Raw genomic sequence first — 25552 nt, 5'->3', positions numbered from 1 at the left:
CCTCCTCAACACTGGCTTACTGCGCTCCAAGCTCAGCCTCCTCTGATTTTATCCCCCAGCTGTTCTCTCAAAGCAACGGGTTCCCCTTTAACGGCAGCTTTGGATCTGTCCAGGACGGAGTCCCCTGGCTATTTAAAAGCTTGAAAATTTGCATTATGTCAACTGTGGAGTGTTTTCTAGGGAGAGCTCAAACATCAAATGATGGCCAGAAAAGCAATGTTTCTTACTGGGCTCTGTTTGCAAATCTAAACGTGATCGTACCAAATGAGAGTCAAGAGGAAATGAGTGGAGTTATCCACTTTCACATGATTCATTCCTTCAATTATGCATTCACTCCTTCATCGTTTACTCATTCATCTGTTCATTTGTTCACTTATAATAATTCTAAGAGCCTACCGTGTGAGAAACATGTCACTGGGTGTCTATTTTGTGCCTCTACAGAGCACCGTACTGGCCGCTTGGAATAATTCAATAAACAGTACAGCTCACAGTCCATTAGGGAGAAACAGCATTTGGGAGTCAGAAAGACCTATATGACCTTGGACCGGTCACTTCTGTTTTCTGTCCCTCAGTTACCCTGTCTGTAAGATGGGGATTATGACTGTGAGCCCCATATGGGGCGGGGACTATGTCCAACCAGATTACCTGACTCCGTCTAGACTGTAAGATCCTCTAGACTTTAAGCTCATTAAAGACAGGGAATGTGTCTGCTAACTCTGTTTTATTATACTCTCCCAAGCACTTAGAACTGCTCTATAATAATAATAAAAACCACCACTGATTGATTACCTTATATACGCCCCAGCACTTAGTACAGTGCCCGGCACATAGGAAGAGCATAACAAGCATCATAAGGAAAGTCCTAGACAAATTGATTTATGGGCAATTAGTAATAAAAAGAGAATAAAATTAAATGAAAGGGGCAGGTGAATTGAGGAATTCACAAATGTTCAAAGTGGCCTGTGACTATGGACTCAGCTAGCTAAGTTATAAAGTGTTCGAACAGCGCTATGTCGCACAGTAAGCGCTTAACAAATACCGTCATTATAAATTCCCAATCAACGGTACTTATTAAGGATTTACTGTGTGCAGAGAATACAATAGACATGGGCTGGAAGGGGGGTGAATAGAGGGAACAAGACAGGGCGGTGCAGAAGGGAGTAGGAAAAGAGGACTTAGTCAGGGAAGGCCTCTTGGAGGAGATGCGCCTTCAGTAAGGCTTTGAAGGGGCGGGGGGGGCGGGGGGGGGGGCGGGGGGGTCATTGTCTGTCGGATATGAGGAGGGAGGGCGTCCCGGGCCAGAAGCAGGACGTGGGCCGGGGTTCGGCGGCGAGATAGACGAGATCGAGGTACAGTGACAATAGGGGAGCAAGGTGTGTGGGCTGGCTCGTGGTTGCTGACACCAGCCACGCGAACTCTGAGGCTGCTTCCAGCATCTCTCCGTTAAGGGGGTGTGCGGTGGAGGGGGGTGATGATGAAGGGTCTGTCACAGCTAAAATTTAGGGAATCGCACTCATGGTTCTCCAGAGCTAATTGCTGGTCCCTCTTCGTGCCGACTTCCATTTTGAGGACGAGGGCGAAAAGAGAGACACCTCTTCAATCAACTTCTTAGCACTGTGCCTGTGCTAAGTTTAACCAATACCACAGTCCTTCTTCTTCTTATACCCAAACAAATGTTCGTCATGGGAAGCAGTGTGGGCTAGTGGAAAGCTCACGAGCCTGGGGATCAGAGGACCCTTGTTATAATAATGGTGGTATTTGTTAAGCGCTTACTACGTGCAAAGCACTGTGCTAAGCGCTGGGGGGATACAGGGTGATCAGGCTGTCATAACCCCGGCTCTGCCAACTGCCTGCTGTGTGAACTTGGACAAGCCACTTCACTCCTTTGTCCTTCGGTAAAATCATCTGTAAAATGGGGATTAAATCTTACCCCTTCTTAGACTGTGAATCCCATGTGGGACAGAGACCGTCCAGCCTGATGATCTTAGATCTACCCCAGAGCTTAGTACAGTTCTTGGCACATAGCAAGTGCTTAATAAATACCTTAATTACTATAATTATAATGGTGATTACCTATGAGTTCTGCTGATAAGGGACTAGCATTTCCTGAGTCACTTCTTCATTGTTCATTCGACCGTAATTCTTGAACACTGACGGTGAGCAAAGCACTGAACTTGGGAGAGCACAGTGTAACAATAAACGGACACATTCCCTGCCCAAGCAGTGGGCACTTTACGAAAGATTAAACTTTGTCAGTGGGGTCTGTCTAAACTAGAGCCTGTATTTATATAGTACGGAGACGGTATTTATTAAGCCCTTACTGTATGCCAAACTGTGTGCTAACTGCTGGGGTACAGCCAAACTAGTCTTATCGCAGTCCCTGTCCCATATGGGGCTCACCTTCAAGAGGTATTTAATTCCATTTTACAGGTAAAGAATCCGAGGCCCAGATAGGTAAGGTGATTTGCCCAAGGTCACAAAGCAGGCAGGGAGAAGTGCAGGGATTAGAACCTGGGTCTTCTGACTTCCAGTCCACTAGGTCTCCTCCAAGAAGCCTTCCCGATTAAGCCTTCTTTTTCCCGACTCCCTCTCTCTCCTGCTTCAATGCCCTTGGACTGTCCCCTTTAAGTACTCCATATGCACCTTCCTCTCAGCCCTATAGCATTTATGTACGTATGTGTAATTTATTATTTCTATAAATGTCTATCTCCCCTTCTAGACTGTACGCTCCTTGTAGGTAGGGCACGAACCTACCAACTCTGTTGCAATGTCCTCTCCCAAGCTCTTAGATCAGAGCTCTTCACACAGTAAGTGCTCTATAAGTATCAATGATTGATTGAGTTAACTATTTCTGAAGAACAGTTAAGCTTGACCCTAAAACACTTCCCCCAAAATGTTCATTTCCAAAGTTTGTTTCTGGTACAGAGAGGGGTTTCTCAGCCCTAAGCTCGCTCACTCAGAACCACTCAACGCGCTGTGAGAAGCAGCGTGATCTAGGGGCTAGTGACCCGGCCTAGGGGTCAGAAGAACATGAATTCTAACCCTGTCTCTGTCTCTTGTCTGCTGGGTCACAGTGGGCAAGTCATTTCTCTGTGCCTCAGTTATTTCATCTGTAAAATGGAGATTAAGACTGTGGGACCCGAACTGTGCCCGACCTGATTAGTTCTTATCTATTCCAGCGCTTAGGACAGTGCCTGACACATAGTAAACATTTATCAAATACCATAAAAGAAAACAACAAAACACTGGCTGAGGACATGGAGACAGGCAACATGGAGGAAATCGTCTCAAACAGCTTGTAGGATTTTGGCTCCTTTTAGTCCCCGTCTCAATGCCGTGCTCATCCGTCGTGGCTGCCCGCTTCAACTTTGAAATTCCCTGACAAAACTCCTCCCCGTAGCCCCACAATTTGGAGGAACGCACCTGTTCGAAACAAATTTTGGGTGGAGACACTTCTCCACGGGAGAGGCAGTGTGGTCTAGCGGAAAGAGCCCGGGCCTGGGAATCAGAAGGACATGGGTTCTAATGCTGACTCCTCCACGTATCTGCTGGGTGACCTGGGGCAAGTCACTTTACTGCTCTGTACCTCAGTTCCCTCAGCTTTAAAATGGGGATTAAGACTGTGGCTCCTATGTGGGACAGGGACTGTGGCCAAACCGATTCTCTTGTAACTACCTCGGCGCTTAGAACAGTGCCCGGCACATTGTAAGCGCTTGACAAATACCGCGATTATTTCTCAATGGAGCATCGTTCTCATGAAGAAACCGGGGCTCCTTCAGTGTTCAAAATGCTCCTTACCTAAGTAGTTCTTTCACCACTTAGGCTTAGACTCTAAGAGGATTCATTCAATTGCATTTATTGAGCCCTTACCGTGTGCAGAGCACTGTACTGAGCGCTTGGAAAGTACAATTCAGCAACAGACAGAGAATCCCTACCGAACAACGGGCTCACAGTCTAGATGACACTTGGAAGGTTTGAGTCTTTGAAATCACCGAAAAAACATTTCCCTGAGATGCCTGCCTGTGTGGAAGCCAAGTAGCGTTTTTTACAGACCAAATGGAGAAGCGGTGTGGCCTGGTGGACAGGGCACGGGCCTAGGAATCCGAAGGAATTCGGTTCTAGTCCCGTATCCGTCACTTATCAACTGTGTGACCTCGGGCAAGTCGCTTCACTTCTCTGGGCTTCAGTTAACTCCTCTGTAAAATGGGGATTAAGTCTGTGAGCCCCATGTGGGACAGGGATTGTGTCCAACCTGCTTAACTTATACCGACTCTAGTGCTTAATACAGTGACTGGAACATGGTACCATAAAAATTACTAGCAGATCAATAAATACCTCACATAAACCAACTGGATATTTTAAGACAGTCTAAGACAAGACTAACTGCACTGATCAAAAACTAAAAGCAGTGAATGTATTTTTTTTTTTACCTGACAAAATACCCCTGCTGTGTTATTTAAGCACTGTTCGAATTCAGAGCTGTCTGCTTACTTTTTGAGACTTCAGATATTAGATTCCTTCATTTTTCAGGGACTAAATTGGTGATTTAATTTGCTTTCAAAGAGACTTCATGTGCAGTGGCCTAGTTCAATCTGATACCGCTGTTAGGATTTGAATTTTTAAAAAATCCATCCATTAGATAATATGCTGCACACAGGCTAGACATCTTAAAATGTGATTCATTTAAATATCCCCCACTCTAACGTTCTAAAGGGTACTGAAATGAATAGGGCCATCAAAATATGGAGCTGCATGGAAGGGTAGGAACAAAAAAATATAGAACACACTGGGAAGCAGCATGGCCTAATGGATGGAGCACGGGTCTGGGAGCCAGAGGACCTGGTTTCCCACCCTGGCTCCCTGACGAGCCTGCTTCGTGCAAATCTTCCCAGAGAGAAAATTTCATTTGCCGTTTTTTTTCTGTTTTCTAAGAGCATAAGTCAATTAGGCGACATGATTTTGATTTCAGTCGCTTTCTCGTCCGGGATTTGTCCTGTCTCCTTTGACTTCCCTTAATGCACGGACGAAGAAAGTTAGCACAGGTTTCCGACATCTAATGATTTTCAATCATTTCCATCTAGAAATGGGGGCGTTATAAATCACCATGACAGTTTAAGGCCCCGGCGTATAAACATCCAGGACCTTTGGCCTATCTGAGAGCAGCTAGCTAGGCAAATGCAAGTGATTTTAAATTAAGGATGGATACATACAATTACTTTAAGGAAAGAACCCCACCACCCCTTCCATTAGTATTATACGTCTTCCTGTAAAAAAAAAAAATGCCGCCTGTTTATTCAATTAACTCCGAGCCACGAAGGTCAGAGATCAGCCCGTTTGTCACCATGTCGATTAAGCGGCTTTGCGTTTCCAAACGGCTTCTATGTCATTAGGCGATTAAACTGGGGTGATTTGCTTTTCCGCAACTGCTTGACTACGTCTTTTGCATCAGCTAACTGTCAGACAGGTTTAGGGGTTCAACCTTCAGATTTTCTAACAGACTCCTTAAAAAACGGTGCTGCAAAATGATTGACCGATGCGAAATCAATCCTTCTCCTCGGTGTCTATGTTGACTGACGCACTCGTATGCATCCACACGTCCGATCGACTCGATTTAAACACATAAGAGCATGCTTCTGCATCATACTTTAAAGTGATATTTTTAGCGTGGGGGACGGACACGTATGTACACATAGATATGTCCGATCGAACTGACATGAGCACACGAGCGCGTGCATCTCTACTGAACTTTAAAGAGTGGTGACATTTTGACCACGGGGGTCTAGAAAAACCCACAGCACTAAGTAGGGATGATCAGGAGCTCAGATTTTCTTTCTGCCTTTCCAAGCCGACACACACCCTCACCTTGCGACTGAGCAGAACAAACGGTTTTCCATCCCTCGCCCGCTACGCGTGATTCGGCGGTCTAAGTTTCGCACCTCGAACGGCAAAAACCTTTTACGGTGGTGGGAGCTCAGCGACCCGGGTCTCGGTTTTTCTCGAGGGTAGAGGCATCTTCGCTTACTTAAACGATTCGCCTGAACCTGCGGCTCGGAGCCGTCGAATGAGATTCGACTGTAGGACGCTTTACCTCCACCCAGACGGTTCGTTCCTCGAGAGAAACAGCCCAGATACCCTTTCAAGGATATTCAAGAAAGCCTTTCACGCGTCCTTCCGACGCAGAGCTCGACAGACGCGGATAGACGCCGGCTGGCAGATACGGGGAGCCGGATCCGAACCCAGACAGATAAATAGATGCCGAGAGACAGATACGCACAGATGGACAGATAGCAGACGGACCAATGAGTTAGATGAATAGGCAAGCGGCAAGTGAGATCCCCAGCTCTCTTACCTTGTTGCTCTGGTCGAAGGAAACAATTTCACTCCTCGCCAGCCCAGTTATTGTACAGAATCCCCGGTGAGAGTTGCCAGCAGTTTGCCGGCATGGGTTTGCTGGACAGTAATGAATTCCCTGGGCGAGGGGGAGGGGGGGTGGGGGGTGGGAGGAGGGTGGCGATGCCAGGCCACACAGCATCACCACTTGGTATTTGTGGACCCTGGCTTTCGGACAAGCTGTTTGAAATTCAGCGTGGGAAGGTGCAGACGGAGGAAGAGGAGGAGGAAAACGAGGAGGAGGAGAAAGGAGGAGGAGGAGAACGAGGATAAGGAGGTGGAGGAGGAGGAAGAAGAGAACACGGAGGAGGAGGAGTCCAAAGCGTATTTATTATGCCCTGCATTTTTCGAATACGGATCCGGTCAGTCAGGCAATCGATCCAATCTATTCATTCATTCATTTCACTCAATCGTTTTTACTGAGCGCTTACCGTGTGCTGAGCACTGTACTTAGAGAAGCGGCGTGGCTCCGGGGAAAGAGCACGGGCTTGGGAGTCAGAGGTCATAGGTTCGAATCCCAGCTCTGCCGCTTGTCAGCTGTGTGACTGTGGGCGAGTCACTTCACTTCTCTGGGCCTCAGTTACCTCATCTGGAAAATGGGGATGAAGACTGTGAGCCTCACGAGGGACAACCTGATTCCCCCAGCGCTTAGAACGGTGCTCTGCACATAGTAAGCACTTAACAAATACCAACATTTTTTTTTTTACTAAGCACTTGGGACGTACAATAAGGCAATAAAGAGAGACAATCCCCGCCCAGAACGTTATTGAGTGCTTATTGTGCGGAGCGCTGTAGTAAGCACCCGGGAGAGTACAGTACAGCAAAAGAGCAGACACATTCCCTGCTCACAGACAGCATTCAAAGGAGGCGGAGAAAAGATATTCGTGGGTTTCATTTTCACGGACTAAATCGACGTGTAGCATTTCCGGCCCCATGTTTTCATATAAAATAATGTCTGGAATTTATTATTAGCATCGTTACTGTTGTTGCTGAATTTGCAGAGTGGTCTGTGTGGCAAGCACCGTTCTGGGTGTTGGACTAGATACAACTCAATTAGGTGGGACACAGTCTCTGCCCCAAATGGACCTCACAGTCTAAGTAGGTTTGAGAGCAGGTATTGAATTCCCATTTTACAGTGGGGGGAAACTAAGGCATGGAGCAGCAAAGTGACTTGCCCAAGGTCACATGGCAGGCCACCGTGAGCCCCAAGTAATAATAATACTAATAACGATGGTATTTGCTAAGCGCTTACTACGTGCACAGAACTGTTCTAAGTGCCGGGAGAGGCTATAAGATGATCAGGTTGTCCCCCGTGGGGCTCACAGTCTTAATCCCCATTTTCCAGCTGAGGTAACCGAGGCACAGAGAAGCGAAGTGATTCGCCCCAAGTCACACAGCTGACAAGTGGCGGAGCCGGGATTAGAACCCACGTCCTCCGACTCCCAAGCCCGGGCTCTTGCCTCTGAGCCACGCTGTTTACCGATAATGCCGCCTTGACCATCGAAACGGATCCCGCCGAGAGAGGCCCAGGGCCGGCTGGCGGATACCAGCCCCTCCTCCACGGGCTTCGACCACGACTCGGCGCACAGACCAGTGTTCGGCACGCAGAAAACACACCGTCGATTCAGCGTGGCTCAGTGGCAAGAGCACGGGCTTTGGAGTCAGAGGTCGTGAGTGCCAATCCCGGCTCTGCCACTTGTCAGCTGTGTGACTGTGGGCGAGTCACTTAACTTCTCTGGGCCTCAGTTACCTCACCTGGAAAATGGGGATGAAGACTGTGAGCCCCACGTGGGGCAACCCGATTCCCCTATGTCTACCCCAGCGCTTAGAACAGTGCTCTGCACGTAGTAAGCGCTTAACAAACGCCAACATTATTATTCGCCAATGATCAAACCTATCGACTTGAGCGCTCACTCTACGCAGAGCACCCAGAGCTCGGAGAGTACGATATGACGGAGCGGTAGACACGTTCTCCCTCTCTCGACCGTGAGCTCGTCGTGAGCCGTTGGCTGTTGTACTGAGAAGCAGCGCCGCCTTAGGGGAGAGAGCACGGGGTGGGGACCTGGAGGTCGCGGGTTCTAATGCCGCCTCTGCCACTTGTCAGCCGTGTGACTTTGGGCAAGCCGCTTAACTTCTCGGCGCCTCGGTTGCCTCAGCTGTAAAATGGGGATGAAGACCGTGAGGCCCACGTGGGACCACCCGATTAGCTTGTATCTCCCCCAGCGCTTTGAACTGTGCTTGGCACATAGTAAGGCCTCAACAGATTACCATCGTTACTATTATTATCGGATTGGACTCTTCCAAGCACTCAGTCCGGTGCTTTGCACACAGTAAGGGCTCGATAAATGCGGCCGAGAGGACGAACACCTTCCCCGCCCATGACGAGCTTGCAGTCTAGAGAGAGCGACGGGCGTTACATACTTGAATTGATTAGAAGTTGCTGCGGAGCCGAGTGAGGGGGGAATAAAGCGGGTAAATCCGAGGGCAAGGAAGACACAGATGATCAGGATCAGTAGCCCAGCCCAGCCTCATTCCCTCTCGCGTGTTTCCTCGTAAAGATATCCGGACCTGCTTCCCCACAACCGATCCGGCTGGCCGAGCGGCTAGAGCGCAGGCCCGGGAGTCGGAAGGTCACGGGTTCTAATCCCAGCTCCGCCACTTGTCTGCTGTGTGACCTAAGGCAAGTCACTTCTCTGTGCCTCACTCGCCTCAGCTGTAAATTGGGGATTGAGAGTCGGGAGCCCCACGCGGGACAGGGACCGGGTCCATCCCGACTAGCTCGGGTCTACCCCAGCTCTTAGAACGGCGCTCGGCACGTAGTAAACGCTTAACAGATACCATCATCATCAGGCGTAGCATCCATCGCCTTGCGAGGGGCAGACCTGCCCCTTTTCGATATCCCTTAATGGGCATTCCAAGGGACTGCCGTGCCTCAGACCTGGAACGTCAATTATCCTGATCGAACATCGGCCCGTCGAACTTAAGACCCCGGTTTACCTCTCCTCCTCGCGCGCTAACGGATTGCTTCATTTCTGGAGTCTGGGTCGCGCTGGTATTAAATTACTGTCTGACTGGTTTTCGTCTACTTTCCAGATTAACCTAATAGACAATAACGTGACTGTCCCGGGCCATTTTTTTTTCTGCTGTAAATAAATTACAGGCGCCCTTCCCGCCCCCCCCCCCCCCCCCCACCCTCCCAACCGATCCTCCCGTGGAGCTATTGAACATGACAGTTACGTTTTCGGTATTTAACGTGGGTCGGGAGAGCACCTTGCCCATTAGAGGCCCACGGGGTGCCCGGGTTTAATCACGTTACACCCTCACTGTCTCCTGCTCGAGGGAAATTCGATTTTGTTAAAGCGGCCCGTGGATCTGGCTCGTGCTGAGAGTCGGTCAGTCTCCGTCTAAAATTATCGAGCGCTCGCCGTGTGCGGGACGCTGTACTAAGCGCTTGGGAAGGTACGGTATTACGTTATAACAGAACCGGCGCCCCGACCGATGTCCCTCAACCACCGCCGCGGCCCGTCTGAGACGTGGGCTGCTTTAACGCAGGAGGCCCTGCTCCACTCGGTGTCTCTGTGGCAGATGGGCCCAAGCTGGCACCCGACCCACCCTACTGGAAATGTAATTCGGTGGCATTTAACCAAGGGGGGTGTAATAGCGTTTTCTTTAGAGAATCCAAGTGACTGTTCTTCCCCCGGGCACGGCGGGTGGCGGGGGGGAAGGGAGGGGAGGAAGGGGGCGGAGGGCTCGACCTCTCCGGAGAGGGAAATACCGGTGGGTTGGGGGTGTCGGAAGAGAAGCGTTACTGTTCTCCAAGCTGGGCCCGACAGGAAACGGAACCCGGCTATCTCATTAATCTTCACAATCTCTCCCGGAGGGAGGCCCCGGTTTAACGCTGGAAGAAATGCAGGGGAGGAAGCCAACGCTTTCGTCAGGTGGACGGCGTGGATTTTGCCTCTCTTGGCCTGCAGATACCCTGCCCTCGCCCGTTCTCTACGTTCCCCGCCCCGACCCCACCTCCCGCCATCAGCCGGGACTGAACCTGGTCCTCTCGCAGGGACTCCGGCTGGCTTCCCTTCCGGCGTCCTCGCCCCAGTGCTCAGTAGAGTGTCTTGCGCTCGGCTGGCCCTGGGCAGACACCCCGGATGGGGCAAGACGACGATAATAATAAGAATAACGTTGGTATTTGGTAAGCGCTTACTATGTGCAGAGCACTCTTCTAAGCGCTGGGGTAGATATAATCAGGTCGTCCCACGTGAGGATCACAGTTAATCCCCATTTGACAGATGAGGGAACTGAGGCCCAGAGAAGTGACTCGCCCACAGTCACACAGCTGACGGGCGGCAGAGCCGGGAGTCGAACCCATGACCTCCGACTCCCAAGCCCGGGCTCTTCCCACTGACGTCAAGGCAGCCGGCTCCCGCAAGGGGCTTGAAGGGACTTTTCCTTCCATTTTGTAAGGTTTGGGTGCGACCCATCAGCCGCCCTGGGGTCGGGGGGACGACGGGGGGGGGGGAACTGCATCTTATCTTAGAGAAGCAGCGAGGCCTAGCTGACAGAACCCGGGCCTGGGAGTCAGCAGCACCTGGGTTCTAATCCCGGCTCTGCCGCTCGTCTGCCGCGTGACCTTGGGCCAGTCGCTTCACTTCTCGGCCTCGCTTCCCTCATCTGTAAAATGAGGATTAAGACTGTGGGACGGGGACCGTGTCCGACCCAATTTGCTTGTCTCCGAACCCGAGCTCCCCTCTCTCGTCCCTCCTTTTAGAAAAATGCCACTTTTCGTACATGTTCTCTTTTCCGTTCTTTTCCGTACCCAGCTTACGGGAAGTGGTTTAACCAAATCCATGGTCATCATCATCCAGACGGTCGACGTCGTTTTTGTGGAAAACTGGGTCATAGGGATCGCCATTAGGAATCGGGCGTGGCCTCCCCATCCCTCTCAGAGACCCAGAGAGAGGAAGGGGGAGGTAGGCAAAGGGCAAGGCAGCGGGAGGAACACGGGCCTGGGAGCTAGAGAATGCGCGTTCTGATCCCCGCTCTGCCGTCTACCTGCCGTGCGACCTCGAGCGAGTCCCTTGACTTCTCTGTGCCTCGGTTCCCTCGTCCGTAAAACTCGGATTAAGACTGCGAGCCCCACGTGGGGCGGAGACCGTGTCCGACCACATTACCTCGTACCTGACCCAGCACTTAGGACGGTGCTCGGCACCTAGTAAACGCTCTGAAAGTACCAGTTATTAACCCCTAGAATTCTGAGCTGTCAGGACTTTAAGACCCAGAATGTGTGTGTGGGGGAGGGGGGGGCCTACCCTGGGAGGATGCGAAAGTCCGACCAATAAACGCCACGATAAACGTTTGCGGCCGAGTAGAAAGGATCAGATTTTAGTGCCCGAGAAGCTCCCCCATCACCCTCCTGCCTCAGTAAAGCTTTGCAGTCCGGTTACTCATTTGCAAAAACGCTTAGTGGACGACGGCGCTAGGAATGCGTATGAATCAGAGATTCCTACCGAAAGACATCGGTTGCTAGGAGAGAATATTATGTCTCTACTTCACCCCGCACTTCATAACTACCCGGGGTGAACTCCCGGTCCACTGAAAAACCTCTACAGCATCCGCTACCTCCTTAATGATTCCCGCCCTGTTATTTATCCATTCATTCATTTATTCAACTTTTGGAAGTAATTAAGCACCGACTATGTGCCAGGGACAGGGCTAAGCTGGGGAAAATACAAGATCGTCGGATCAGAGAGCGGTCTTCTTCGCATTCAGGCTAAAGTCGAAACGGGAGAGGGCGGGACCTTAACGCCCAGAGGAGCGAAGGGACTTACCCGAGGTCACACAGCAGGCCAGTGGCAGAGACAGGACTAGATCTCGCCCCTCCTCTAGACTAAGTTTGTTACAAGCAGGGAACGTGTCTACCGACTCCGCTGTAGTGTACTCTCCCAAGAGCTTAACAATAATAACGTCGGTATTTGTTAAGCGCTCACCATGTGCCGAGCACTGTTCTAAGCGCTGGGGTAGACACAGGGGAATCGGGTTGTCCCACGTGGGCCTCCCGGTCTTAATCCCCATTTTACAGATGAGGGAACTGAGGCACCGAGAAGTGAAGTGACTTGCCTAAAGCCACACAGCCGACGAGTGGCCGAGCCGGGATTCGAACCCATGACCTCGGACTCCAAAGCCCGCGCTCTTTACAGTGCTCTGAGCAGAAGAGGAGCTCAACGACTCCGCTGTACTCTCCCAAGCACTTAGCACAGTGCCCTGCACACAGTTAGTGCTCAGTTCTTACCACTGCTGACGACGACGATCCGCCAACTCGGTACTTCGCTCAATACCGGGTAACGCTCCCTCTATTGAGAAGCACCTTGGTGCAGCGGATAGAGCTCGGGCCCGGGAGTCAGGAGGACCTGGGTTCTAATCCTGGCTCCGCTGGGTGACTTTGGGCAAGTCACTCAACCTCTTGGGCCTCATTTACCTCATCTGTAAAACGGGGGTTAAGGACGTGAACCTCGTGTGGGACAGGGGCTCTGTCCAACCGGAATGACTTGGATCTACCCCGGTGCGTAGAACAGTGCTTGGCACCCGGTAAGCGCTTCACAAGAACCATAATTATAATTATTACGGGAAACCTCTGTTATAATGCCCTTCTTTGAACACGCTTTGCTGCTGTTGTATTTTCATGCTGATTTATCAGTAATTTATTTCCAAGATTGTCTCCCCCTCTAAGCTCCCTGGGAGCCGGGATCGTGACTAATACTAATAATGTTGCTATTTGTTAAGCGCTTACTATGCGCAGAGCACTGTTCTAAGCGCTGGGGGAGATACAGGCTCATCGGGTCGTCCCACGCGAGGCTCACGGGCTTCATCCCCGTTTTCCAGATGAGGGAACCGAGGCCCAGAGGAGCGAAGTGACTCGCCCACAGTCGGCTGCCAAGCGGCAGAGCCGGGATTCGAAGCCATGACCTCTGACTCCCAAGCCCGGGCTCTTTCCACTGAGCCACGCTGCTTCCAACTCTACCTTGGTGCACTCTCCCCAGCGCTTAGTACAGGGCTCTGCATCCAGCAAGCGCTCAGTGAATTCCACAGATTGATTGGATTGCTGTTTTATCGAGAGAGGATGGTTGGAAACTTGACCTTGGATTGAGCACCTCTCCTCCTCCCCCTTTCTCCACCACCCAAGTGGTTTCACCAACTTGGAATGATTGAATCGATTACAATTTAACACTAGATGATCGCAGATCTATTTAGCATAGATAACGGAAGAGCTCTAGGTTGAGCCTTTTTAACTGAACAATGGGAAAAAACACTGAGAGACTGAGTAAGTATTTCCCAATCCACTCATATATAAAATCTAAACGTCATTCAATTCATTCAATCGGATTTACTGAGCGCTTACTGTGCGCAGAGCACTGTACTAAGTGCTTGGAAAGGACAATTCATCAACAGACGATCCCTGCCCACACTGGGCTTACAGTCTAGAAGGCTTTTGTGGAGTCAGAGGTCGCGGGTTCTAATCCCGGCTCCGCCACTTCTCAGCTGTGTGACTTTAGGCAAGTCACTTCACTTCTCTGTGCCTCAGGTAGCTCGTCTGTAAAATGGGGATGAAGACTGTGAGCCCCACGCGGGACGACCTGATGATCTTGTATCTACCCCAGCGTTCAGAGCAGTGCTTCGCATATGGTAGGCGCGTTAACAAATACCATCATTACTATCCTTCCTTCAATAGTATTTATTGAGCGCTTACTATGTGCAGAGCACTGTACTAAGCGCTTGGAATGTTATTATTATACCGCTCTTTGATCATGGATTTGTACTTACGGTACTGTCTTTTAATGAAAGACTTGTTCTATTTCTAAATCTAAGTTTTAATTCAAATAAAATGATCACGATCATCAGTGATTAATAAAATCATTTTAAAATCATTTTTCCCTCAAGACTATTAGCTCGCTGTGGGCAGGGGACGGGCCTACCGCCACGGTTATACTGTGCTCTCCCAGGCGCTTAGTAGAGCGCTCTGCGCTCAGTACTGACCGACTGATTAACCTGGGGATTAGGCAACGGTAGTTCATCGGGCACCCTTTCACGTAGCCCTCGGTTTGCGTGGAGCCCATTACGGACACTGAGCGGGACAGAGCAGAAGGCGGTTTCTCGTTCCAACTTGGAACGTTTTGCGGGAGATGAAATGCTCCCCTGCGATCTCTTCCCGGAAGCCGCTCGGCCTATCGCTCCAACGGTCCGAAACGACACACGCTGATACCCACCGGTTCCGCCGTGAACTTGGATCTCCCGAAGGCCACCGACGGTGACCTGGTGGAAAGAGCACGGGGCTGAGTTCGAGTCCCAGCTCCGCCCCCGGGCCGCCGACTGTGGTCTCGGCGGGGCCGATTATCGTCATATTGTACCCCCCCGAGCACTTAGGCCGGCGAGCGCTCGATACATATGACCGACTCAATGGACGACCAGTCACTTAACCTTCCTGGGCCTCGGTTTCCTCATCCGTAAAACTCACCTGTTAGATGTCGAGCCCCTCGTGGGACACGGACCGTGTCCCACTTATCTCGTATCTACCCCAAAGTAAGCGCCGAGTCGGGACGTAGCTCACGGTATCATTATTGACCGTACTGAGCGCTGGGATGGGTGATAATTACGGTATTTGTTAAGCGCTCACTACGTACCACGTACTGAACTAAGCACCGTAATAATGGCATCTGTTAAGCACTTACTATGTGCCAGGCACTGTACTAAACGCCAGAGTGGATACAAACAAATCACACTGGACACCGTCCCCGTCCCGCATGGGGCTCAGAGCCTCAATCCCCACTTTACAGCTGCGGTGACTGAGGCACGGATAAGTGAAGTGACCCGCCCAAGGTGACGAAGCAGGCAGGCGGCCGGGGCGGGATTAGAACCCATGACCTTCTGGCTCCCGGGCCGGCGCTCCATCCACTCCGCCGTGCTGTCCACGATCCGGGCCAGGAGCAGGAAGCTCCCGGAGAGCGGCCGACCTATCAGGATTTCTCGGCCCCTGCCCTAAAATCCGCAAGCACCCGGGCTCCCACGGTCGCCGTCGTGTCTTCACGGTCGCGCGTCTCGCCCTCGCTACAGGTCGGATTCACGTCCGCCGATCGCGGGGATTCCTCCGTCCGAAGCCGGGCGGGCCGAGGAAGCGGGAGATTTATCGGCCCCGGGACCTCCGCACAGCCAACAGTTGGCTCTTAAACTTGTAAAATATTTGGAGCATGCGTTGGGTTTTGGGCGCTTTCCCACACTTCAGAATTTCCAGCCTTTGCTCAAATCTCACCTCCCCAGAACACCCTCGGCGCTCCAGGTTCCTTTAACCCATCGGTACCCAGACACCTAAAGGCGGTTTGTTGATCTTCTCCTCACGGGGGCCGCGAAACAGCCAAAATCGCCGTCGGTGGTGGTTCCCAAGCTCTTAGTACGGCGCTCTGCGCATAGTAAATGCTCAAAAAATACCATTAATTGGTTCCACACTGTCGATGGCGGATAGAATAGCGATAATTACGGTATCCGTTAAGCGCTTACCAGGTGCCAGACGCTGGACCTCAGCCCCGGGGCGAATGCCATCAATTCAGGTTGGACGCAGTCCCCGTCCCACGTGGGGCTCACGGTCTGCACCCCCGTTTTCCGGCCGAGGGAACCGAGGCCCGGAGAAGTGAAGCGACCTGTCCGAGGTCACGCGGCGGCCGAGCGGCCGAACCCCCGACCTCCCGCTCTACCCACTCCGCCGTGCTGCTTCTCGACTCCGCCGTGCGTTCGGTCAGTGGAGAGTCCACGGTTTTTCCACGTTGCCGGCGGTTGTTCCCTACCGTCAGCGGCGGCTCCTCGCGATCGGGAGAGGTCCCATGCCACGACCGAGGCCGGGCCACGAGGCGAGGGACCAAAGCCGTCACCGAACCAGTATCAGGGGCAACCGTGCCATCGGTTCGCACCGAAGAACTCCCCTGAGGTGCTCCGGGAGGTAGGGAGGCTCAGCAGGAGTCTGACAACCAACTGGCTAAGACGGCAAAGACCACAATGGCTCCCTGCTAACCCAGACTGGAAGTCCTCTAGACTGGAAGCTCCCGGCGACGAGGGAATGCGTCGGTTATCGCGTGCTCTCCCAAGCGCTTAGTGCAGCCCTCCGCACGCGGTAGGTGCTCAATAAATAGGACCGTTGGCTTGAATGTTCCATGGCGCTATGCCGCGGGAGCTTTGCAGAGCGCAGCACGTCGGCCTGCCCGCTCATTTTTCTACGAAAAACGCTCAGTCCACGCATCCCCACTCTTCAAGAGCTTCCGGTGGTGGCCCGCCCATCCTCCGCATCCAACGGAAGCTCCTTACCATCGTCTCGAAAGCAGTCGGTCGCTTTGCCCCCTCCTACCTCACCTTGCTGCTCTCCTACTCTGACCCAGCCCGCGCACCTCGCTCCTCTGTCACCAACCTCCTCGCTGGACCTGGATATCATCCGTCTCACCGATGACCTCTTGCCCACATCCTCCCTCCTCCTATCTGACAATTTCCCTCCCCACATTTAAAGGCTCACTGAAGGTCCATCTCCTCCAAGAGGCCTTCCCTAATCCCTCCTTTCCTCTTCTCCCACTCCTCCCCGCCCTAATTTGCTCCTTTTATTCATCCCCCCCCCCACACCCAGCCCCACGGCACTTAGGTACAAATCTGTCATCTATCTATTTATATCAACGTCCGTCTCCCCCTCTGGAAGGTAAGCTCGTCGTGGGCAGGGAACGTGTCATACGGTCAACGCCCCGCACGCATAAATACGATCGACCGCCCGCTCTCTCGCTGCAGCCTGGGCGCAGGCGGGAGCTCTTGGGACCGGGGCGGGGTGGAGAGGAGCTAGAGGAACCACCAGCGTTAGAATCTCCTCCACCGCACGGGTTCAGAATCCAAAAAGGTTCTCGTGAACAGGCTACGGCTCGTTCGATATTTACAATGGGAGGCTTCGTCTCTCTCCCCGCCAGCCTGCCGATAAAGCCAATGAACGCGCTTCTTGGAAGGAAGAGGTTGCCAGGAGGGAGCCAATTTTGACACCGGATCAATCAATCAAGTGTATTTACTGAGCTCTTACTGCGTCGGCAGAGCACTGCGCTTAAATACCTGGGAGAGTGACGCCGCGCTATAACACGCATTCCCCGCCCACGGCGAGCTTAGGGTCTAGAGGGGATTTAGATATAGAATTGCTATCGGCAACCTGATCATCAGCTATTATTACTATTATCAATATTATCATCATTGTTGATAAAGGCATTTTTAAAGCGCTCACTCCGTGTCAGGCTCCGTACTAAGCACCAGGGCAGATATAAGATAACCAGGCCGGACAGAGTCCCCGTCCCATATGGGGCTCGCAGTCTTCATCCCCACTTTACAGATGAGGGAACTGAGGCACCGAGAAGTGAAGTGACTTTCCCGAGGTTACGCGGCAGACAGGTGTCAGAGCCGGGATTAGAACCCAGGTCCTCCGATTCCCAGGCCCGTGCCGATTCCACTAGGCCACGCTGCTTCTCGTTTCTGAATAGGGGCACATCCGAGACGGGCATCAGGCTCATGCTATTCCAGATCACGTTATGACAGGAAAAGGATGAAGATGAGAAAGAGGATGTTGATGTGGAGATAATTTAATGAAAGAAATTGGACTTTGAGTGCCTTAATAATATCTTCTACAAGGGCAGCACACTCCTCATAGTGCTTCTGTGTGAGTGATTTCACTTTTCCTCCCAACAGCCCCGTAAAGGAGAGGTGGCCCCATTTTACAGATGAGAAACTGAGGACGAGAGAGGTTAAGTGCTTCACCTAAAGTCCACGCAGCAGGCGGTTTCGCTCCGTCGGCCTGTCCGACCGCTCGGCGCCGGCGATGCGATTTAGCACTGAAACGACGTCAGCTCCTTGCGGGCAGGGAATGTGTCTACCCACCCTATTGTAGTGTACTCTCCCCAGCGCTTAGCACAGTGGTCTCCACGTAGAAAGCGCTCACTATTTTTCCCCCTCTCCTTTCTTCTGTCTCGCTTTACAACTGCAAAATCCTCGAGGGGCAGGGGTCAATGAATGCCCGTATCTTCAATCAGTCATATGGATACGGAAACAGTGTACTGATCGCTTGGGAGAGTCGATAGCCACATTCCCTTCCCGCAGGGAACTCACAATCTAGGGTCATGCCTATTAACTCTACTGTAATAATGTTGGCATTTGTTGAGCGCTTACTATGTGCAGAGCACTGTTCTAAGCGCTGGGGGAGATACAGGGTAGTCAGGTTGCCCCAAGTGAGGCTCACAGTTAATCCCCATTTTACAGATGAGGGAACTGAGCAAGTGAGGCTCACAGTTAATCCCCATTTTACAGAAGAGGTAACGGAGGCACAGAGAAGTTAAGTGACTTGCCCACAGTCACACTCTGTACTCTCCCAAGTGTTCAGTACAGTGCCCGGTATCATTGAAAACGCTCCATAAATACTAACAAAGATATTCACTGGGTGCTTATTGCGTGTGCGGAACACGGTATTGAGTGCTTAGGAGCGTTGATAGTCACACCCTCTGACTACAAGAATCATAGCGGCTCAGTGGAAAGAGCCCCGGCTTGGGAGTCAGAGGTCATGGGTTCAAATCCCGGCTCTGCCGCCTGCCAGCTGGGTGACTGTGGGCAAGTCACTTCACTTCTCTGTGCCTCAGTTCCCTCATCTGTAAAATGGGGATTAAGACCGTGAGCCCCACGCGGGACAACCTGACTACCCTGTATCTCCCCGGGCGCTTAGAACAGTGCTCTGCACATAGTAAGTGCTTATCATACCAACGTTATTATAAAATAATAATAATAATAACATCAATGATGGCATTGGTTAAGGGCTTACTATGTGCCGAGCACTGTTCTGAGCGTTGGGGTAAATACAAGGTAATCAGGTTGCCCCACGTGGGGCTCACGGTCTCAACCCCCATTTTACAGATGAGGTAAATGAGGCACAGAGAAGTTAGGTGGCTTGCCCAAGGTCACCCAGCAGACAAGCCGCCGAGCCGGGACTGTGCTCTCTCAAGCGCTTAGAACAGTGGCTTGTACCACGGAAGGCTGTCCAAACATACTATCAAAGGTATTTATAAAGCGCTTACCGTGTGTGCAGAGCATTGCACTAAGCGCTTCGGGGAGTGGAATACAAAGGAGTTGGTAGACATGATCCCTGTCCTCAAGGAGTTCACAGTCTTCAAGGGGAGAGGGATGCTGCCATTTCGTTCGGAAACCTCATTCAAACCATTCGGTAAACACGATCAAACCGAATGAAGTTTCGGAACAAATGGTCCATCGACTTACTGGGGGATTTTGGTTCGGCGACGCTGTCGCAAGAATGGACGGGTTTGATCGCTTCAGCCCCTGCTGACGGTGTTTCTTGGAGGAGGGGGTGATTATCTTCCTCCGTGATCATCTTCCTTCCGGTGGTCAATCCGGAAGAGTCAGCCCCCCCTTACACTCCGAGCCCCACGCGGGACGACGACGGTGTTCGATCGGATCACCTTGCCCCTCCCCCAGCGTCTCTGGAGTGCAGAGCTCAATCAACCGTATTTACTGAGCACTTACCATGTTCACCCATTCATCCGGTAGCATTTACCGAGCGCTGACTATGTGCGGAGCACTGGACCAAACGCTTGGAATGGACGGATCGGTAACAGATAGAGACGGTCCCCGCCCTCCGACGGGCTCACGGTCTAATCGGGGGGGACGGACGGACGAGGACGACGGCGATGAATAGAATCGAGGGGGAGAGCGTCTCAGCGAAACGACAGCAGATGAATAGAATCAGGGCGATGTACTTCTCATTAGCAAAATAAATAGGGTGATGAAGATACAGACAGTCGAGCGGACGAGTACGGTGCCGAGGGGAAGGGAGAGGGGGAGGAGCAGGGGGAGAGGGGGGAGAAGAGGGTTTAGCTGCGGAGAGGTGAAGGGGGGGTAGAGGGAGCAGAGGGAAAAGGGGAGCTCGGTCTGGGAAGGCCTCTTGGAGGAGGTGAGCTTTAAGTAGGGTTTCGAAGAGGGGAACTATGTGCAGAACACTGGACTGCTGTAATATTAATCCCCCAAACCAACACCGAGCATCAATACCGTCATAATAATCATCGTGGTATTTGTTGAGCACTTCCTACGTACCCAACACTATGCTAAGCTCTGCGGTAGGAACGGCATAATCAATCGGTTGTACTTAGTGAGCAGCTGGTGGGCGCAGAGCGCCGTATTATTAAACTAAATGCTCGGCAGAGGACGATATAACAGAGTTGGTGGACACGTTCCCTGCCCAAAGCGAGCTTACGGCCTAGAGGGAAGGGGGTGGTGGAAAGAGGGAGGTCCTGGGAGTCAGAGGATTTGGGTTCTCATCTCTGTACCGCCACTCATCTCCTACGTGACAGTGGACAAGTCACTTAACTTCTCTGAGCCTCGGTTTCCTCATCTGTAGAATGGGGATCTCCCCCTTAGACCGTCAGCCCCGTTAGAGAGAAGGTCTGGGCTCATTATTTATTATCCACCCTTATCGTCACCCTTTATTCACCCCTCCCGCAGCACTTACGTCCATATCCATCGTTTATTTATTCTTGTAAATACCTGTCTCCCCCCTAGACTGTAAGCTCCTTGTGGGTAGGGTAAGTGTCTATCAACTCTGTTTTATTGTACTCCCCTAGCGTTTAGTACAGTGCTATGTACACAGTGAGCGCTCAGTCAATACAACTGAATGATTTTGTTGCTTCGACCCGAAGCCTAGCACCTAGTAAGTGCTTAACAAGTACCACGATTCTTATTTTCATAGTATCAGTAGGCAAAATTGTATTATTCATTATTATTTGTCATACATGATACATGTTCATTGAATACAAGTGAATGATTTTGTTGTTTCTACCCAAAGCCTAGCACCTAGTAAGTGCTTAACAAGTACCACGATTATTATTTTCACAGTATCAGTAGGCAAAATTGCATTATTCATTATTGTCACACATGATACACGTTCATTGAATACAAGTGAATGATTTTGTTGTTTCTTCCCGAAGCCTAGCACCTAGTAAGTGCTTAACAAGTACCACGATTCTTATTTTCATAGTATCAGTAGGCAAAATTGTATTATTCATTATTATTTGTCATACATGATACACATTCATTATTAGTATCATGATCACCTCTTGGACCCATAATGGGTTCTGAAAGCTCACTTCGTGGAAAGAGTGAAGGCTTAGCACGTTTTCCCATTTCAATTTTGGGAGCGCACCGATGGAATAACTACCCAACTCCGGGTTCATTCTTTCATTCGTTCGATGGTATTAACTGAGCGTTAACTCCGTGCAGAGCGTCGTACTAAGAGCTCGGGAGAGGACGAGAGAACAATAACCAGGCACATCCCTGGCCCACGGCGAGGTTATCCAGCAGGGCCAGAGCTGGCGTGTCGGTTCTTTTCTGCTCCAGAAGGACTGTCTGAGCTCCCGGGAAAACAGTGATTTGGTCTCAGGGCATCGAGGGTAATTTCCTACGCGGGAGCCGCCGTGATCGCACTTCTCGGATTCCCACCGTGCATCTGGAGGGACCCAGACGCGGAGGGGGGTGGCCGTTGCTGAATCGCCGCTGGGACTCTAAAAATAGGAGCCCGGCGTGGGTGATGGGGCAGGCCTGCTCGAGGCGGGGGGTCCCGGGGGCTGTTCACGGAGTCGGACGTCGCAGGATGGAAGTCTCCACGCCTTCCCATCCTCACCCTCGTCCGCCAGCTCTCTCTCTCTCTCACTCTTTTTTTTCCACGCTATTACAAGCTTACTAAGTATCAGTAATAATAACGTTGGTATCTGTAAGCGCTTACTATGTGCAGGGCACCGTTCTGAGCGCTGGGGGAGATACGGGGTCATCGCGTCGTCCCACGGGAGGCTCCCAGTTAATCTCCATTTTCCAGATGAGGTAACTGAGGCACGGAGAAGTGAAGTGACCCGCCCACAGTCACACAGCTGGCAAGCGGAAGAGCCGGGAGTCGCACCCACGACCTCTGACTCCGAAGCCCGGGCTCTTTCCACTGAGCCATGCTGCTTCATGCTGCTGTATCAGGGACTGTAATAATAATAAAATAGTAATAACGGCGACGGCATTTGTTAAGCACTTACTATGTGCCAGGCACCGTATTAAGCAGATCTGTCAAAATGGGGATTAAAAAAATGTGAGCCCCACGTGGGACAATCTGATGAACCTGTCTCTACCCCAGCGCTTAGAACAGTGCTCTGCGCACAGGAAGCGCTTAACGAATACCATCATTATTATTATTAAGCGCCGGGGTGGATACAAGCAACACGGTCCCTGTCCCACATGGAGTTCACAGTCTCAATCCCCATATTACAGATGAGGTAACTGAGGCCCAGAGAAGCAAAGTGACTTGCCCAATGGCACACAGCACATACGGGGCAGAGCCGGGATTAGAACCCATGACTTTCTGACTCCCAGGTGCGGGCTCTATTCACCGGGCCGTGGGTGCTAAGATCCGCAGAGGATACAAGCTCATCGGTGTGGACGTGGCCCCTGTCCCACACGGGGCTCACAGCCTTCACCCCCGTTTTACAGATGAGGAAACTGAGGCACGGAGAGGTTAAACGACTCGCCCAAAGTCACACAGCAGAGAAGTGGCAGAGCTGGGATTAGAATCCAGGTTCTTACAGATGAGGTAAATGAAGGACGGGAAGTTAAGTGACTTGCCCAGAGTCACCCGGCAGACAAGGGGCAGCAGGTTGGTCGCAGGGCTGGGATTAGAACCCAGATCCTCTGAATCCCAGGCCTGGGCTCTTTCCAGCAGGCCACGCTGCTTCTCAAAACCCCAAAATAGGGAATGCGAGCCGGGTGCCTGGTGAGTCAACACAAGCCAGTACAAAGAAAGTCTGCCGTCCACGGGAATCCTGTTACTGTGTGCAGAGCAGCGTGGCTCAGTGGAAAGAGCACGGGCTTCGGAGTCAGGGCTCATGGGTTCGAATCCCGGGCTCTGCCACTCGTCGGCTGGGTGACTGGGGGCGAGTCGCTTCACTTCTCTGGGCCTCAGTTCCCTCACCTGTAAAATGGGGACTAAGACCGTGAGCCCCACGTGGGACGACCCGATTCCCCCGTGTCTCCCCCAGCGCTTAGAGCGGTGCTCGGCACATAGTGAGCGCTTAACGGATACCAACATTATTATTATTATTAGAGCACTGTACTAAACACCTGGGAGAGTATAGTAGAGAAGGAGCGTGGCTCAGGGGAAAGAGCCCGGGCTTTGGAGTCAGAGGTCATGGGCTCGAATCCCCGCTCTGCCACTTGGCAGCTGTGTGACTGTGGGCAAGTCCCTTCACTTCTCTGTGCCTCAGTTACCTCATCTGGAAAATGGGGATGAAGACTGTGAACCCCACGTGGGACGACCTGATTCCCCCGTGTCTACCCCAGCGCTCAGAACAGTGCTCTGCACACAGTAAGCGCTTAACAAATACCGACGTTATTATTATCAGTACAACAGTAACCGTACACATCCCTTGCCCACAACGGCGTGGCTCAGTGGAAAGAGCCTGGGCTTCGGAGTCAGGGCTCATGGGTTCGACTCCCGGCTCTGCCACTCGTCGGCTGGGTGACTGGGGGCGAGTCGCTTCTCTGGGCCTCAGTTCCCTCGTCTGTAAAATGGGGACTAAGACCGTGAGCCCCACGTGGGACGACCCGATTCCCCCGTGTCTCCCCCAGCGCTTAGAACGGTGCTCCGCACACAGTGGGCGCTTAACGGATACCAACATTATCCTTCTTCTTAGAGGTGCCTCCCCTTTCAAATCCACAACCTCAACCTCTCCATTTTCAAAGCGCTCCTGAAGCCCCTCCTCCTCCTCCTCCTCCTCCAGGAAGGCTTCCTACATTCATTTTCTTCCCTCCACCTTCCATCGTCCCAATCACTGTCTTGGCACTCACCTATTCTCTGTCCATCCGCATACGCTAGTCCGTCACATTTGAGTGCTTACTGTGCGCGGAACACTGAGCGCTTGGGAGAATGACACTAGTGATTCCGGTATCGGTTAAGAGCCTATTGCGTACCGAGTACGGCGCTCAACACCGCGCGGATATAATACGAGCAGTTCAGACCCTCCGGGGCTCACAGGCTTCGGGAGCAGAAGAATAGGCCTCATTTGAGATTAGGGGAAACTGAGCGGAGCTAAGTGACTTGCTCAAGGTCTCAAAGCAGACTAGTGGCAGAGCCAGAAGTAGAACCCAGGTAAACGCTTCTTTATTCACATCTCCTCTCTCTCCATTCTCTTTCCATTTACGAATTGTTTTCCGTCCCCCTCCAGACCGCAGGCTCCTAAGCGAGCGCGAAGCAGTGCGGCCCAGGGGAAAGAGCCGAGGCCCGGGAGTCAGAGATCCCAGGTTCCAATCCCCTCTCCGGCACTCACCTGCACTGTGACCTTGGCGGATCGCTTCCCTTCTCCGCGCCTCGGTTCCCTCGTCTGCAAAATGGGGATTCCGTTCCCGTAGAGAAGCAGCGCGGCTCAGTGGAAAGAGCCCGGGCTCGAGAGTCAGAGGTCAGGAGTTGGAATCCCGGCTCTGCCACTTGTCAGCTGTGTGACCGTGGGCGAGTCACTTCACTTCTCTGGGCCTCAGTTCCCTCGTCTGTAAAATGGGGATTAACCGTGAGCCCCACGTGGGCCGACCCGATGACCCCGTATCTCCCCCGGTGCTGAGAACGGTGCTCTGCACACATAGTAAGCGCTTAACAAATACCAACATAATTATTATTATTCTTTCTACTTAGCCTGGGAGCCCCGGGTGGGATCTGAAGATCTTCCGTCTCTCCCGGCACTTAGTACGGTGTTTGGCTCACAGCAAGGGCTTAACAAATACCACCCTGATGAGCGTTATCTTTCCTGAAGCCTGGAGTCGTGTCTCTTACCTCTACCGGTAACCCAGAGGAGGCGCTCGATAGATACTGTCGACCGAATGGGGTGACTGTAGTATTTATTGAGCGCTTACTATGTGCAGAGCACTGGACCAAGCGCTTGGAATGGACAATTCCGATGATGGACTGGACACGTGGACAGACAGACGAACGTGGTCACACAGAAACACGAGGAGGGGATTTGGGGGAACACAGTCCTCTGATGAATTCTCTCAGATGGGCTCCCGGGCAAGTCATTTCACTTCGGGGCCT

This window comes from Ornithorhynchus anatinus, chromosome 12 (assembly GCF_004115215.2).
Source record: "Ornithorhynchus anatinus isolate Pmale09 chromosome 12, mOrnAna1.pri.v4, whole genome shotgun sequence".
Lineage (NCBI taxonomy): Eukaryota > Metazoa > Chordata > Mammalia > Monotremata > Ornithorhynchidae > Ornithorhynchus > Ornithorhynchus anatinus.
The sequence above is the reverse complement of the archived record's forward strand: the minus strand, read 5'-3'. Positions refer to the sequence as shown.